The sequence below is a fragment of the Leptodactylus fuscus genome, chromosome 11 (genome assembly GCF_031893055.1).
Source record: "Leptodactylus fuscus isolate aLepFus1 chromosome 11, aLepFus1.hap2, whole genome shotgun sequence".
NCBI lineage: Eukaryota > Metazoa > Chordata > Amphibia > Anura > Leptodactylidae > Leptodactylus > Leptodactylus fuscus.
The window spans coordinates 45,537,538-45,549,970 of NC_134275.1; positions in this window are offsets into that span (position 1 = coordinate 45,537,538).

Below are 12,433 nucleotides of genomic sequence, written 5' to 3' on the forward strand. Positions count from 1 at the left end.
ACACCCCCCTCCTCCTCCTCCTCTACCGCCTCCTCCTCCGCCACCGCCTCCTCCTCCGCCACCGCCTCCTCCTCCGCTGTTAGATTGACCCCAGCTACGAGTTGGAAACGTTGCAGCACTGGCGTTGGTAGACGTCAGCAGGCTGTGCTGAAGCTGATCAGCTTGGGGGACAGACAGCACACTGCCTCCGAGGTGAGGGATGCCCTCCTCGATGAGACGGCAATATGGTTTGAGCCGCTGCACCTGGGCCCAGGCATGGTCGTTTGTGATAACGGCCGGAACCTGGTAGCAGCTCTGGAGCTTGCCGGACTCCAACATGTTCCATGCCTGGCCCACGTCTTCAACCTAGTGGTGCAACGTTTCCTAAAGAGCTACCCCAATGTTCCAGAGCTACTGGTGAAAGTGCGGCGCATGTGCGCCCACTTTCGCAAGTCGACAGTAGCCGCTGCTAGCTTAAAATCTCTCCAGCAACGCCTGCATGTGCCACAACACCGGCTTTTGTGCGACGTCCCCACACGCTGGAACTCAACGTTTCAGATGTTGAATAGAGTGGTTGAGCAGCAGAGACCTTTGATGGAATACCAGCTACAAAACCCTAGGGTGCCACAAAGTCAGCTGCCTCAGTTTCACATCCATGAGTGGCCATGGATGAGAGACCTTTGTGACATCCTACGGGTCTTTGAGGAGTCCACAAGGAGGGTGAGCTCTGAGGATGCGATGGTGAGCCTTACAATCCCGCTCTTGTGTGTTCTGAGAGAATCCCTGATTGACATCAGGGATAACTCAGATCACACAGAGGAGTTAGGGATAGCATCCGATCCGTCACAGCTGGAGAGTAGGTCCACACATCTGTCCGCTTCACTGCGTTTAATGGAGGAGGAGGAGGAGGAGGAGGAGGAAGAAGAGTTGTCCGATGATGTGATGGTGATACAGGAGGCTTCCGGGCAACTTCGAATCGTCCCATTGTTGCAGCGCGGATGGGTAGACATGGAGGATGAGGAGGAAATGGAGATTGAACTTTCCGGTGGGGCCAGAGGAGTCATGCCAACTAACACTGTGGCAGACATGGCTGAGTTCATGTTGGGGTGCTTTACAACCGACAAGCGTATTGTCAAAATCATGGAGGACAACCAGTACTGGATCTTTGCTATCCTTGACCCCCGGTATAAAAACAACATCTCGTCTTTTATTCCGGTAGAGGGGAGGGCCAATCGCATCAATGCTTGCCACAGGCAATTGGTGCAGAATATGATGGAGATGTTTCCAGCATGTGACGTTGGCGGCAGGGAGGGCAGTTCCTCCAGTAGGCAACCAAGTTCTCACCGGTCCACACAAACGAGGGGCACACTGTCTAAGGTCTGGGACACCTTGATGGCACCCCCTCGCCAAAGTGCCGCCACGGAGGGTCCTAGTGTCACCAGGCGTGAGAAGTATAGGCGCATGTTGCGGGAATACCTTTCCGACCACAGCCCTGTCCTCTCCGACCCCTCTGCGCCCTACACGTATTGGGTGTCGAAGTTGGACCTGTGGCTTGAACTTGCCCTATATGCCTTGGAGGTGCTGTCCTGTCCTGCCGCCAGCGTCCTATCTGAGAGGGTGTTCAGTGCAGCCGGTGGCATCATCACTGACAAGCGCACCCGTCTGTCAGCTGAGAGTGCCGACCGGCTCACTTTGATAAAAATAAACCACCACTGGGTAGAGCCGTCATTTTTGTGCCCACCTGTGTAAAGCACCCCAACATGAAACTCCATGTCTGTACTCAACCTCTCCAATTCCTCCGCATCCTCATACTCATCCACCATAAGCGTTGCACAATTCTGCTAATACTAGGCTCCCTCCACCCTGATTTCCCCCAACTCTGCTGGTTAGAGGCTCCCTCCACCCTGATTTCCACCAACTCTGCTGGTTAGAGGCTCCCTCCACCATGAATTGGTCCAAACTGGGCTGTTTAGCGGCTCCCTCCACCATGAATTGGTCCAAACTGGGGTTTTTAGAGGCTCCCTCCACCATGAATTGGTCCAAACTGGGGTTTTTAGAGGCTCCCTCCACCATGAATTGGTCCAAACTGGGGGTTTTTAGAGGCTCCCTCCACCATGAATTTGCCCAAACTGGGCTGTTTAGAGGCTCCCTCCACCATGAATTGGTCCAAACTGGGCTGGTTAGAGGCTCCCTCCACCATGAATTGGTCCAAACTGGGTTTTTTAGAGGCTCCCTCCACCATGAATTGGTCCAAACTTGGCTGTTTAGAGGCTCCCTCCACCATTAATTGGTCCAAACTGGGCTGGTTAGAGGCTCTCTCCACCATGAATTGGTCCAAACTGGGTTTTTTAGAGGCTCCCTCCACCATGAATTTGCCCAAACTGGGCTGTTTAGAGGCTCCCTCCACCATGAATTGGTCCAAACTGGGTTTTTTAGAGGCTCCCTCCACCATGAATTGGTCCAAACTGGGCTGTTTAGAGGCTCCCTCCACCATGAATTTGCCCAAACTGGGCTGTTTAGCGGCTCCCTCCACCATTAATTGGTCCAAACTGGGCTGGTTAGAGGCTCCCTCCACCATGAATTTGCCCAAACTGGGCTGTTTAGAGGCTCCCTCCACCATGAATTTGCCCAAACTGGGCTGGTTAGAGGCTCCCTCCACCATGAATTGGTCCAAACTGGGTTTTTTAGAGGCTCCCTCCACCATGAATTTGCCCAAACTGGGCTGTTTAGAGGCTCCCTCCACCATGAATTGGTCCAAACTGGGCTGTTTAGAGGCTCCCTCCACCATTAATTGGTCCAAACTGGGCTGGTTAGAGGCTCCCTCCACCATGAATTTCCCAAAACTTGGCTGTTTAGAGGCTCCCTCCACCATTAATTGGTCCAAACTGGGCTGGTTAGAGGCTCCCTCCACCATGAATTTGCCCAAACTGGGCTGTTTAGAGGCTCCCTCCACCATGAATTGGTCCAAACTGGGTTTTTTAGAGGCTCCCTCCACCATTAATTGGTCCAAACTGGGCTGTTTAGAGGCTCCCTCCACCATGAATTTGCCCAAACTGGGCTGTTTAGCGGCTCCCTCCACCATTAATTGGTCCAAACTGGGCTGGTTAGAGGCTCCCTCCACCATGAATTTGCCCAAACTGGGCTGTTTAGAGGCTCCCTCCACCATGAATTTGCCCAAACTGGGCTGGTTAGAGGCTCCCTCCACCATGAATTGGTCCAAACTGGGGTTTTTAGAGGCTCCCTCCACCATGAATTGGTCCAAACTTGGCTGTTTAGAGGCTCCCTCCACCATGAATTGGTCCAAACTGGGGTGGTTAGAGGCTCCCTCCACCATTAATTGGTCCAAACTGGGCTGGTTAGAGGCTCCCTCCACCATTAATTGGTCCAAACTGGGCTGGTTAGAGGCTCCCTCCACCATTAATTGGTCCAAACTGGGCTGGTTAGAGGCTCCCTCCACCATTAATTGGTCCAAACTGGGCTGGTTAGAGGCTCCCTCCACCATGAATTTGCCCAAACTGGGCTGTTTAGAGGCTCCCTCCACCATGAATTGGTCCAAACTGGGTTTTTTAGAGGCTCCCTCCACCATGAATTGGTCCAAACTGGGCTGTTTAGAGGCTCCCTCCACCATGAATTTGCCCAAACTGGGCTGTTTAGCGGCTCCCTCCACCATTAATTGGTCCAAACTGGGCTGGTTAGAGGCTCCCTCCACCATGAATTTGCCCAAACTGGGCTGTTTAGCGGCTCCCTCCACCATTAATTGGTCCAAACTGGGCTGGTTAGAGGCTCCCTCCACCATGAATTTGCCCAAACTGGGCTGTTTAGAGGCTCCCTCCACCATGAATTTGCCCAAACTGGGCTGGTTAGAGGCTCCCTCCACCATGAATTGGTCCAAACTGGGTTTTTTAGAGGCTCCCTCCACCATGAATTTGCCCAAACTGGGCTGTTTAGAGGCTCCCTCCACCATGAATTGGTCCAAACTGGGGTGGTTAGAGGCTCCCTCCACCATTAATTGGTCCAAACTGGGCTGGTTAGAGGCTCCCTCCACCATTAATTGGTCCAAACTGGGCTGGTTAGAGGCTCCCTCCACCATTAATTGGTCCAAACTGGGCTGGTTAGAGGCTCCCTCCACCATGAATTTGCCCAAACTGGGCTGTTTAGAGGCTCCCTCCACCATGAATTGGTCCAAACTGGGTTTTTTAGAGGCTCCCTCCACCATGAATTGGTCCAAACTGGGCTGTTTAGAGGCTCCCTCCACCATGAATTTGCCCAAACTGGGCTGTTTAGCGGCTCCCTCCACCATTAATTGGTCCAAACTGGGCTGGTTAGAGGCTCCCTCCACCATGAATTTGCCCAAACTGGGCTGTTTAGAGGCTCCCTCCACCATGAATTTGCCCAAACTGGGCTGGTTAGAGGCTCCCTCCACCATGAATTGGTCCAAACTGGGGTTTTTAGAGGCTCCCTCCACCATGAATTGGTCCAAACTTGGCTGTTTAGAGGCTCCCTCCACCATGAATTGGTCCAAACTGGGGTGGTTAGAGGCTCCCTCCACCATTAATTGGTCCAAACTGGGCTGGTTAGAGGCTCCCTCCACCATTAATTGGTCCAAACTGGGCTGGTTAGAGGCTCCCTCCACCATTAATTGGTCCAAACTGGGCTGGTTAGAGGCTCCCTCCACCATGAATTGGTCCAAACTGGGGTTTTTAGAGGCTCCCTCCACCATGAATTGGTCCAAACTTGGCTGTTTAGAGGCTCCCTCCACCATTAATTGGTCCAAACTGGGCTGGTTAGAGGCTCCCTCCACCATGAATTGGTCCAAACTGGGTTTTTTAGAGGCTCCCTCCACCATGAATTTGCCCAAACTGGGCTGGTTAGAGGCTCCCTCCACCATGAATTGGTCCAAACTGGGGTTTTTAGAGGCTCCCTCCACCATGAATTGGTCCAAACTTGGCTGTTTAGAGGCTCCCTCCACCATGAATTGGTCCAAACTGGGGTGGTTAGAGGCTCCCTCCACCATTAATTGGTCCAAACTGGGCTGGTTAGAGGCTCCCTCCACCATGAATTTGCCCAAACTGGGCTGTTTAGAGGCTCCCTCCACCATGAATTGGTCCAAACTGGGTTTTTTAGAGGCTCCCTCCACCATGAATTGGTCCAAACTGGGCTGTTTAGAGGCTCCCTCCACCATGAATTTGCCCAAACTGGGCTGTTTAGCGGCTCCCTCCACCATTAATTGGTCCAAACTGGGCTGGTTAGAGGCTCCCTCCACCATGAATTTGCCCAAACTGGGCTGTTTAGCGGCTCCCTCCACCATTAATTGGTCCAAACTGGGCTGGTTAGAGGCTCCCTCCACCATGAATTTGCCCAAACTGGGCTGTTTAGAGGCTCCCTCCACCATGAATTTGCCCAAACTGGGCTGGTTAGAGGCTCCCTCCACCATGAATTGGTCCAAACTGGGTTTTTTAGAGGCTCCCTCCACCATGAATTTGCCCAAACTGGGCTGTTTAGAGGCTCCCTCCACCATGAATTGGTCCAAACTGGGGTGGTTAGAGGCTCCCTCCACCATTAATTGGTCCAAACTGGGCTGGTTAGAGGCTCCCTCCACCATTAATTGGTCCAAACTGGGCTGGTTAGAGGCTCCCTCCACCATTAATTGGTCCAAACTGGGCTGGTTAGAGGCTCCCTCCACCATGAATTTGCCCAAACTGGGCTGTTTAGAGGCTCCCTCCACCATGAATTGGTCCAAACTGGGTTTTTTAGAGGCTCCCTCCACCATGAATTGGTCCAAACTGGGCTGTTTAGAGGCTCCCTCCACCATGAATTTGCCCAAACTGGGCTGTTTAGCGGCTCCCTCCACCATTAATTGGTCCAAACTGGGCTGGTTAGAGGCTCCCTCCACCATGAATTTGCCCAAACTGGGCTGTTTAGAGGCTCCCTCCACCATGAATTTGCCCAAACTGGGCTGGTTAGAGGCTCCCTCCACCATGAATTGGTCCAAACTGGGGTTTTTAGAGGCTCCCTCCACCATGAATTGGTCCAAACTTGGCTGTTTAGAGGCTCCCTCCACCATGAATTGGTCCAAACTGGGGTGGTTAGAGGCTCCCTCCACCATTAATTGGTCCAAACTGGGCTGGTTAGAGGCTCCCTCCACCATTAATTGGTCCAAACTGGGCTGGTTAGAGGCTCCCTCCACCATTAATTGGTCAAAACTGGGCTGGTTAGAGGCTCCCTCCACCATGAATTGGTCCAAACTGGGGTTTTTAGAGGCTCCCTCCACCATGAATTGGTCCAAACTTGGCTGTTTAGAGGCTCCCTCCACCATTAATTGGTCCAAACTGGGCTGGTTAGAGGCTCCCTCCACCATGAATTGGTCCAAACTGGGTTTTTTAGAGGCTCCCTCCACCATGAATTTGCCCAAACTGGGCTGGTTAGAGGCTCCCTCCACCATGAATTGGTCCAAACTGGGGTTTTTAGAGGCTCCCTCCACCATGAATTGGTCCAAACTTGGCTGTTTAGAGGCTCCCTCCACCATGAATTGGTCCAAACTGGGGTGGTTAGAGGCTCCCTCCACCATTAATTGGTCCAAACTGGGCTGGTTAGAGGCTCCCTCCACCATTAATTGGTCCAAACTGGGCTGGTTAGAGGCTCCCTCCACCATTAATTGGTCCAAACTGGGCTGGTTAGAGGCTCCCTCCACCATTAATTGGTCCAAACTGGGCTGGTTAGAGGCTCCCTCCACCATGAATTGGTCCAAACTGGGTTTTTTAGAGGCTCCCTCCACCATGAATTTGCCCAAACTGGGCTGTTTAGAGGCTCCCTCCACCATGAATTGGTCCAAACTGGGCTGGTTAGAGGCTCCCTCCACCATGAATTTCCCAAAACTTGGCTGTTTAGAGGCTCCCTCCACCATTAATTGGTCCAAACTGGGCTGGTTAGAGGCTCCCTCCACCATGAATTTGCCCAAACTGGGCTGTTTAGAGGCTCCCTCCACCATGAATTGGTCCAAACTGGGTTTTTTAGAGGCTCCCTCCACCATGAATTGGTCCAAACTGGGCTGTTTAGAGGCTCCCTCCACCATGAATTTGCCCAAACTGGGCTGTTTAGAGGCTCCCTCCACCATTAATTGGTCCAAACTGGGCTGGTTAGAGGCTCCCTCCACCATGAATTTGCCCAAACTGGGCTGTTTAGAGGCTCCCTCCACCATGAATTTGCCCAAACTGGGCTGGTTAGAGGCTCCCTCCACCATGAATTAGTCCAAACTGGGGTTTTTAGAGGCTCCCTCCACCATGAATTGGTCCAAACTTGGCTGTTTAGAGGCTCCCTCCACCATGAATTGGTCCAAACTGGGGTGGTTAGAGGCTCCCTCCACCATTAATTGGTCCAAACTGGGCTGGTTAGAGGCTCCCTCCACCATTAATTGGTCCAAACTGGGCTGGTTAGAGGCTCCCTCCACCATTAATTGGTCCAAACTGGGCTGGTTAGAGGCTCCCTCCACCATTAATTGGTCCAAACTGGGCTGGTTAGAGGCTCCCTCCACCATGAATTTGCCCAAACTGGGCTGGTTAGAGGCTCCCTCCACCATGAATTGGTCCAAACTGGGTTTTTTAGAGGCTCCCTCCACCATGAATTTGCCCAAACTGGGCTGGTTAGAGGCTCCCTCCACCATGAATTTGCCCAAACTGGGCTGGTTAGAGGCTCCCTCCACCATGAATTGGTCCAAACTGGGTTTTTTAGAGGCTCCCTCCACCATGAATTTGCCCACACTGGGCTGGTTAGAGGCTCCCTCCACCATGAATTGGTCCAAACTGGGGTTTTTAGAGGCTCCCTCCACCATGAATTTGCCCAAACTGGGGTGTTTAGAGGCTCCCTCCACCATGAATTTGCCCAAACTCTGCTGGTTAGAGGCTCAATCCACCCTGATTTTCAAAACAAATGTTGGTGCCAACCTCAACTTACTACAAGGGCCAAATTCACTGCTGGTGACAAGCTCTCCTCACTGCAAGTGCCAAATACACATGTTTCAAGGTGTTTTCCTACTGTCAGAGAGGTGGTATTGAGTGTGTAAAGTGTGTAGTTGTTAGGCTGTGATGTTGGGGTAATAGAGGGTCTTTGGTGTGTTAGATGCCCCCAGACATGCTTCCCCTGCTGTCCCAGTGTCATTCCAGAGGTGTTGGCATCATTTCCTGGGGTGTCATAGTGGACTTGGTGACCCTCCAGACACGGATTTGGGTTTCCCCCTTAACGAGTATCTGTTCCCCATAGACTATAATGGGGTTCGAAACCCATTCGAACACACGAACATTGAGCGGCTGTTCGAATCGAATTTCGAACCTCGAACATTTTAGTGTTCGCTCATCTCTAACAATTATCAGAGACAATCCCATGTCTGAATACAAGAGACGTGAGTAAAGGAGCCGAATAGCAATTCAATAAGGATCTACGTTCCAAAGTTCAATAAACATACTTCATTTGTAAAAAATTCTTAGATATGACTATAAATTATAGTTGATTTTACATAGAACTAAGTTTCCTAAGAATATATTTCCAAAATTTTAAAAACAGTAAACTTGCACCTCTATTATTGCAGAAGTAATAAATATGTATCATATTCTTTACAATTCACAAAACAGTAAAATGAGAACCCTTCGATATCATAGAAACTAGAGCCAATTGACAGTTTTCCTTGTGATATTTGAATTCAGCCCATAAAAATCATTAGGGAATGACTCATTTCATTTCAGAAACAAACAACTTTTGAAAATTTGTAGACCAGTGTAATTAGAAAATGGAAGACATACAAGACCACTGATAACACTGGTCAACAAATTTTCAAAAGTTGTTTGTTTCTGAAATGAAATGAGTCATTCCCTAATGATTTTTATGTGCTGAATTCAAATATCACAAGGAAAACTGTCAATTGGCTCTAGTTTCTATGATATCGAAGGGTTCTCATTTTACTGTTTTGTGAATTGTAAAGAATATGATACATATTTATTACTTCTGCAATAATAGAGGTGCAAGTTTACTGTTTTTAAAATTTTGGAAATATATTCTTAGGAAACTTAGTTCTATGTAAAATCAACTATAATTTATAGTCATATCTAAGAATTTTTTACAAATGAAGTATGTTTATTGAACTTTGGAACGTAGATCCTTATTGAATTGCTATTCGGCTCCTTTACTCACGTCTCTTGTATTCAGACATGGGATTGTCTCTGATAATTGTCCAGCAGTAGTCTGCAAGCATTGATGGGTTCCATTTACCCTGATATCTCTTTTCCATAGTCGCAATTTCCTGATGAAATCGTTCACCATGTTCATCGCTCACCGCTCCACAGTTTGGTGCAAAGAAGTCTAGATGAGAGTGTAAGAAATGAATCTTTAAAGACATGTTACATCCCAGGTTTTTATATGCCTTCAGGAGATTTTCAACCAACTCTTCATAATTATTTGCTTTGGTGTTTCCCAAGAAATTAGTCACGACTAACTTGAATGCTTCCCATGCAGTCTTTTCTTTGCCACGCAGCAAATGGTAAAACTCGTCATCTTGAAGAAGCTTACGAATCTGAGGACCAATAAAGACTCCTGCTTTTATCTTCGCCTCACTCAACCTTGGAAACTTACAGAGGAGATATTTGAATGCCTCTTCATTTCTATCCATTGCCTTTACAAAATTCTTCATAAGACCAAGCTTGATATGTAAAGGAGGTAACAGAATCTTTCCTGCTTGAACAAGTGCTGGATGCATAACATTTTTAGTCCCTGGCTGCAGTGACTTTCTGAGTGGCCAGTCTCTTTTCTTGTAGTGTTCTGACCTTGCACGACTGTCCCACTCACATAGGAAGCAGCAGTACTTGGTGTATCCTCCCTGTAGACCAAGCACTAGCGCTACCACCTTCAAGTCACCACAGAGGCACCACAGATGTTGATCATAGTTTATGCATCTCAAGAGCTCTTTCATGTTGTTATAGGTTTCCTTCATGTGAACAGCATAACCAATTGGAACTGATGGTAGTGCATTGCCATTGTGAAGTAAGACAGCTTTAAGACTTAGCTTTGATGAATCGATAAATAGCCTCCACTCATCGGGGTTATAGCTGATTTTGAGAGCATCCATTAAACTACAAACGTTACTGCATACAACAAGATGACCCTCCATGAAGAAGAATTGGACAAGAGACTGTTGACGGTTCCTAAAGAAAGAAATTCGAACATCATCTGCCAACAGATTCCACTGTTGAAGTCTGGAACCTAAGAGCTCGGCCTTACTCTTGGGCAGGTCTAGATCTCTAACAAGATCGTTAAGTTCACTTTGCGATATAAGGTGCGGTTCAGTGGAGAGTGATGCAGGAAAGTCTGGATCTGACGAGGTAGATGGTTCATGACAAACTCCTTCTTCTTCCTCATCAGTGGAATCGAGCGAGAATGTTTCTGGAGCATTTGGAACTGGCAATTCTTCAGAATGAGCTACTGGGCGTATCGCAGATGGAATATTCGGATACTGTAAAGTCCACTTCTTTCTTTTTGAAATTCCTTTCCCAATTGGAGGCACCTTGCAGAAGTAGCAATTGTCACTATGGTCAGATGGCTCTCTCCAGACCATTGGCACTGCAAACGGCATAGACTGTCTCTTTCGGTTCAACCACTGTCTGAGAGTTGAAGAACATGTATTATAGCATATGTGTGGAGCCCAACTCTTTTCCTGGTTGCCTATTTTGCAGCCAAAATACAGGTGGTAGGCTTTCTTAACCAAATATAAATAGAAATATAAAATGCACGTCTATATCATGAAAAGTAAAGCCAATTTTAAAATTTTAACATCAATTTCAATCTCAGCACCCCAAAATTAGTTAAGAACAACTGGTTTGATGCCCGAAACATTTTGGCTGTTGACCAGTGTAATCTCCCTCAATCTGGGGCTCTACATAAGATCTCGCAGAACCACATGGGGGGAACCTAGTGAATGACCTGCAGAGAGCTGAGACCAACGTAACAAAGGCTACCATCAGTAACACTACGCCGCCAGGGACTCAAATCCTGCAGCGCCAGACGTGTCCCCCTGGTTAAGCCAGTAAATGTCCGGGCCCGTCTGAAGTTTGCTAGAGAGCTTTTGTGATCCAGGAGAGTATTGGGAGAATGTCATATGGTCAGATGAAACCAAAGTAGAGCTATCTGGTAGAAACACAACTTATCGTGTTTGGAGGAGAAAGCATGCTGAGTTGCATCCAAAGAACACCATACCTACTGTGAAGTATGGGAGTGGCAACATCATGCTTTGGGGCTGTTCTCTGCAAAGGGACCAGGACGACTGATCCGTGTACGTGAAAGAATAAATGGGGCCATGTATCGTGAGATTTTGAGTGCAAACCTCCTTCCATCAGCAAGGGCACTGAATATGAAACGTGGCTGAGTCTTTCAGCATGACAATGATCCAAAGCACACCGCCAGGGCAACGAAGGAGTGGCTTTGTAAGAAGCATTTCAAGGTCCTGGAGTGGCCTAGCCAGTCTCCAGATCTCAACCGTATAGAAAACCTTTGAAGGGAGTTGAAAGTCTGTGTTGCCCAGTGACAGCCCCAAAACATCACTGCTCTAGAGGAGATCTGCATGGAGGAATGGGCCACCGTATCAGCAACAGTGCGTGCCAACCTTGCGAAGACTTACAGAAAACGTGTGACCTCTGCCATTGCCAACAAAGGATATATAACAAAGTATTGAAATGAACTTTTGTTATTGACCAAATACTTATTTTCCACCATAATTTGCAAATAAATTCTTTCCAAATCAGACAATGGGATTTTCTGGATTTGTTTTCTCATTGTGTCTCTCATAGTTGAGGTCTACCTATGATGCCAATTACTGTCGGACCTCATCCTTTTAAGTGGGAGAACTTGCACAATTGGTGGCTGACTACTTTTTTCCCCACTGTATACCCTAAAATATTAGAACTATAGAAATTGTTTATACGGTTTTATTTCTTACATTATGCGGTATAAATGACACGCGTCCTTTATACCGCTGGTCAGGGTGGTTACACCAATACCACATTTCTGCAGCATTGGTATTTATGACGACAACACAAGAATTTCATTGTGTCCTTATATTCTTTCCATTGATAATGCTGTGACAGGGCTTGTTTTTTGCAGGATGAGCTATAGCTTGTATTGGTTATATATATGGTTGTATATCATTTTGCGGTATACAAAACTACTCAATTTTTGGGGGCGATAAGGTGACCATTGCATAGGATAAATAACATGATTTTACTACTGGTAGTTCAGATGTTTTGGGCTTGAAGATAACAATTTAGGCACATTTAGGCTAGGGCTCTGCAGTGATTTTGGCCATGGCTGAACCAGGAGCAAAAGTGAGAACAGTCAATAAGACTGTGTGCTGTCAGGATGAAATTCTGTGAGGTGTTAATAAGCCCCAATGCTGCCCCCTAGTGAACAGACACAGTAA